The sequence below is a fragment of the Mycteria americana genome, chromosome 5, assembly GCF_035582795.1.
Source record: "Mycteria americana isolate JAX WOST 10 ecotype Jacksonville Zoo and Gardens chromosome 5, USCA_MyAme_1.0, whole genome shotgun sequence".
Taxonomy (NCBI): Eukaryota; Metazoa; Chordata; class Aves; order Ciconiiformes; family Ciconiidae; genus Mycteria; species Mycteria americana.
Window position 1 is genome coordinate 28,267,661 of NC_134369.1, and position 6,000 is coordinate 28,273,660.

Sequence of the window (6,000 nt, forward strand, 5' to 3'; positions counted from 1 at the left end):
AGGGGACCCTAACTTAGTACATATGCACACCTTACTGTCCTACATGCACTCTAGTTTTGTTTTTCCTCATTGTTGGTTTTCCCATTCTGAATTAAAAGTCATTTTGAACAGAAAGTAAATGATTGCACTTTCTATGACATGAAGAAGTTCAAAAGTTACCATCTCTTTCTCTGGTTTTTTTTGGAGGCTAGTGACAAGATCTGTTTGATGAAAGGACTGCAAGTCCATGTAATGGTACTTCTCTTCTCAAGGTGAATCAGTTCTAAGACTGATATTTGCCTGCAGCCAAAGCTTGGCTTTTACCAGACAAGCTGTCAGGGGATACACAGCAGGCAGAAGGAGATAATCACATTGTCCCAAAGGGATCCTTAACGCATGGAAGCTCAGACAAGGAGGTCAGGTTTTGGGAATAATGACTGGGAGAATGCTGGCAGGGAAGCGGATGCAGACATCTGCACCATGTGGCTGACAGACCAGAGACAATTCAGGTCCAGAAAAGAGCAAAAAGCTCACTATAAAGCTTAAAATAAAATCTGTTAAGGAAGGGAAAGGATTCCACTCTCAGGCTCTCTGGGGATCTTCTCAAGTGAGCACTCAAGACCCTTCCAGATTTTGAGCTGGTATTTCATATCTCGTGTAAAACTAAAGCCACCCAACTCTTTCAGAAAGCATTAGGAAAAGCAGTCCAAAGAGCTGGCATCCATTTCCCAAATGCATCAGGACTGTGTCAACTGGAAAGCAACCTTGCGCCTTCTAAGAAGGGGAAACCTCCTCTAAGTGCCTGGTTTTGCGACAGTGTTGCACTGTTGGACTTGAACTTCTGGGGAGAGGTAGGAACAACCAGCAGCTATCGAGAGGCCTTGTAGCATCAGTGAGGGTCGGAGAAAATGGTTAGCTTCCTGAAGGCTCAGTGCTTCCTTTCTTCTACAGAAAGAAGAAATCACCAAAGACAAAAAGGATCTTCAGTTCAAACAAGGGAGACCTGCAGATTAGCAGCATCCCAGAGCCCTGCTGGAGGGTGCACATTTGTGAATCCAGCCAGGTAATTTCATGCCACTTCTGATTGCCTCTTTTTCTGTGGGCTTCAGAAGCTCTGGACTGTGAGGCACTATGGATGGGTACCACCACAGGACAAGATGCTCAGTAGTAAGGGGGAAGCGCAGAGGAGCCTTGTGGCTTCAGTCGCAATTTCTTCCTAGACAGTTTGGCTCAATGCAGAGTCAAAGTCAGAAAAAAGAGGTGGGCAAGAGACAGCAAATGAATGAGATAAGGCTTCTGGATGACAATTCACCCACCCTTAGGGACTGCTGTTAGTTAACACTAGCGATAACCCCAGTGTTGTAATAAATACTGAAGCAGTTTCCTGCAGGGGGAACAGATTGCCTGCAGTCACAACAGGAGCCTTAATAGTGCTATCATAGAGCTGCAATTACAGCTGATCTGAAAACATGGGGGTTTTTTAATGTTAAAAATGTAAAAATTTCATCTGAACTATTTTTAACACTGAAAATGTTTATCTTTTTCTGTTTTATGTATATGTCATTGCCTTACTTAATGGGAGCTGCAGTGAGAGTTCTTCAGGCCCACACTCAACTCTACAGATGAGATGCTGGGATAAGACTACAGATCCCATGATGCCCATATAGCAACATGTGATGATGAGTAACTGAAGACATTGGCTCTTAAAAGTGAAGAGTGACTTATGATAGCTGGCTAAAGTTCCTATTGCAATTTTTTTGGAGACAAAATACCTTATTTTTGGCTGAAAGCCCCAAACTTCATTTTTTCAGGCATTTTCCTTTTTAAAGAAAGTTTGAAAGTGTCCAGAAAAGCACAGGCAAGATTTTTAAGGACAGCTAGTACCTGTTAGGAAATAAATTAATATAAGAAAGAAAGGAATACTTACCAACAAAGAAGCCCTTCTGCAGGCAAGCACACATTTTCTGCACAAAAAAACCCACTTTATAAAATATTTCCCAATTTGAGCAATGTTGTATTTTGGCAGTTGTAATTATAATAGCCTGCAGCCTTTGACTTTCCCTTCATGGAGCCTTTGCTATTAATGCAGAACTGATTTAGGGACTGGGGTCCCTAACAGCAGTTGACTCTTATTAGGTCTTGTTTCCGGCAGTAGGAGAGTGAGGTAAATGACCAGGTAGCCCAAGACAAGCAGGAGGAAGCCCCTCAACCCATGGCTAGAGCAAGGAGGAGAATGGTAACTCAGGTCAGCTCAAAGAGAAACAAGGACACGGATAATGTCTTGGTTTTCCAAAGTCCAATGGATGCAGACGACCTGGGCTTTGTAAGACAAGATTGATGGAAGTGGCTGGTGTCCCCCTGACTTTGGAGCCTTCTGAGATCAACTTGATCCTTGTGGTCAATGATCACAAGGGTCCTGCCTCACCCACTATGCTGCTAGTGCAGGAACACATGGCAGTGGGGAATGACAGTCACCCCATGCCTCCTGCAGTGCCTGATTTACCTTTCCCTCCTCTGCTTTTGCTTTGTCCCCCCCGGCACTGTGAGCCTTCTCTGGGCAGCATGGGAGTTTCCGTGCTGGTGCCATGCAGTGGGCAGAGGAAGGAAGATGAACTGAGTACGCGTTGTAGGTGGCTGCCCTCTTTGCAAGTGGAGTTTGACCTGAGCCATTAGCACCGAGCTCTGCCACTGACCGATGCCGGGAGCCTGAGAGCACTCTGGCCTCAGGGTCTGTCATGCCCATGCCTCTCAGATAACCTGGTTGCTGACATTTTCTCACTGGGGCTCAGGAAAAGGAGGTTTCCATACCCTCCTAGGCTGAAGCATTTCAGACTTTAATGACTCAAGTCTGTGGAACAGAAGCAATAAAGATGTGGGAGAGAAGGAGGGGAAGCAAACTCTCTCTCAAAGGTACCAAAGTGTGTAACACCTCGTAAAGCAGTGGGAACTGGAGCTCGGAAAGTTATTGGAATCAAGACTTTCATCTCCTGTCAATAAAGCGTTATCAGCACCGAGCCCAATTTTCGGCTCTTAATTCCAGATGTGCACATTGGAACTTCATGCCTCTTCTCATGCTGAAACCTGCAGCCAAGTTCAGGCCCTGGGGCAGATAGAAGGCAAACTAGAAAACAGACAAGTTCCTTCCACTTGTGTCCAAATACAGGAGTGTTAGAGTATGTGCAAGATTTAATCCCCACTTTCCTGGGTTCCAGTCAGGAGGAAAGGCTGTGACCTTGCAATGTTCCCTTGATGAGACTGAAGTACACAGCTGAAATAATAGGAAAGGCCACGAGCTGTGGCTTCTCTGAGGTCTAGAAAAAGAGGAGCCATTCAATTTCCTGGATAATCTGAAGCCTTTCACTGGGAAAAATTGTTTGGACAAAGGCATCTGGCTACATCTTTTCTCCAAAGGGATCATAGTATGGACAGAAATGAAACCATACATTTACATAATATTGTGCCGTAGTCCAGAAGAGATGGAGGCGACAGTTTACAGTCTTTACTGCCTCTTATTCATCCCCCATTGCCTGTTGGTGGAAAAACAGCTATGCCAGCTAGAAGCATGTCCTGCTCTTCCCTGCCAATCTCAGGCTGCATCTCAATCCTGAGAAGCCAAATGTCACAAACCTTAATGAGTGAGTTGAAAGCTTTGCACCAGAAGAAGGTGAACATTGCCACCACTGGAGTACAGATGAGGACCGTGAGGCCAAGAATGGTCTGGTACTGTTCAGTCGGGGTGCTGGAGGTAATATCTAATCTGCATTGCCTTTGAAAGTAGGCAATTTACTTAACTGCCTAACTTTATTCACCAGTACTTGACTATGTTGTTCCATGCGGGTTAGCTGAGAGATCCTCTCACAGCAGCAAGAAGGGCACCTCACCTGCTCATGTCTTGCCTAACTTTAGAGAGAGGGTGTTGAGAAATGTGCAGGTAAGGTGGAATTCACGCAATGGTTGAGTTCATTGACAATGAGAAGAATGTGCAACTTGGCTCTCTTCACTGGGTGGTTACAAAACGTCCCCATTGCCTGTGCCTTAGGAGACTTTAGGGCACACCTTGGCTCTCCATCGATTACGCTTTGAGATCTGTGTTTGAAGTCACAGCAAAAGCAGACAAAATCACAGCAGGCCAAGGATAAGAGTCACACCAGGCACTTCTGGCAACCACTTTACATAGTAAAATAATTAAATATAGTGGCTTTTGGGGTAGATGAAAGAGTAGTGCTCTTTTTTTTTAATCTCAACTATATATTGCCAAGAAACAATCAGAGAACAGGCAGCTCCCTTCAGTGGCAGACAGCCGCACTTTTTGGAACCAAGCACACAGGGATTTGGAGATATTCCTGTACAAAATCCATAGTAAATTCTCTGGGAATAAGGAATACAGAAGAAAAAAGGCAAAGGGAGAAAAGAAACAAGGAAGAGAAAAGGACAGAGTTGGAGTAAGTCTTGTGAGTTGCAGTAAGTCTTCATGTTCAAAGTGAAAGCGATAGAAACACTAAACATTTTATAGTGCAGCTTCATTTGTTTAGGCTTCCCTATTGAGCATTAAATTTTATGGCACTTTAAAGAGTGCTTGATAGTTTTGTAAAGCCCTGCATTAAACACACACGTACACACGCACGTGCATGCGCACATGCACACACACGCACACACACAGAGCTTTAACAACCTCAGCATCTTGTAGTGGCCCAATACATTCTAATTTTACACTGTGAACTTAATGCAAAGCATCAGAAAACACCTTTCTAGGAGAGAAGCATTTGATGTCAAAAAGGAGAGAGGAGCAGAGGGAGAGAGTTCAGAAGGAGGCAAACAAGGGCCAACGGAGCCCAATCCAGCCCTGTCCCCAGGCAGTCTCACGAGAGCCAGGTCTCACCAGTGACGCAGCCAGCCCTGCGTGCTGTGTCCACAGGAGATGTTTGTCTTCTCCAGAGGAGTTGTCACCATGTGGGGTGTGCCTCATAGTCAGCTCTCCCCACCTGAACAGTCGTTTGGGCTGGTTTGCAGCGAGCAGGGTGGAAGGTGCAGTTGCACGGCAAAGTACGGGGCGCACAGGGGAGGGACACCAAGCGGGGAGCATGCTCTGTTGACAGGCTATCAGATGGATGAATATATTATCTGGGCACCAAGGAGACTCCCAGGAGCTGGCCTGCCTTCCCCTGCACCCAGGTGTATTTGGATTTGGTAGAAGGAACCAGTGCCTTCCAAAGGATTTCCTTTCGTGTCCCCTGCACCACACACCCTCCATACCTTCTGCCAAAGCCGTGATGGACTTTTCATGTGATGAGACAGAATAATGATGTAGGTCTTAAGCAAGTCTGAGACTCCAAAAGCTTCAAGGAAATGCTGCAGGCACTGAAGGACTGTGCTTCCTTGGAAACACTTAATCCCCTTCAGATGAGAATCTTTAACCCGTGTGGCCCCAGAGCTATGAATCACCCACCAAAGGCCTGACCCTCAGTGTGCTTCGCTGTCAGTTTAGCGGTGGAAGAAGGGCTTTCTTTATGGTTTTCACTCAGGCACACTCTGTCTGCTTAGGACTTCAGAGAGAGACCATTTATCAACAACTTTTTCTACCCCAACCTCTTTCTATAACACCCCAAGCTCCACACTGTGGAGCTGTCAAGCTGTGGATACAGATGATGCCATGTTGCAAAACACAGGGTATTTCTTGAACTCCTCTAGTTCCCCCAGCAAGCTCTGGCAGATGGGAAGCTGTTGGTCAAAGCAAGCAGAGCTGCTCTTCTCACACTCATTGGGCTGCAGCGCTGTGTTAGGGCAGCAGAGCGGGGTGCTAATGGCATCTAAGGGGCATCTCCATCAGCACCTCAGGAAGGGCTGCGTGGCAGGAGCAAGAGCATACAGGAGTGTATGGTTTTGAACTATTTGAGAAAGTAGCGCTGGACCACCAAACGACTGCCTGACACCAAGACTTCCTTTGTGGGTTTTGAGGGAGCATTTTGATACCACTGAGGCTCTTGGAGGCACAGCTCTTGCTGAGTCTCCTTCTCAGGGTGG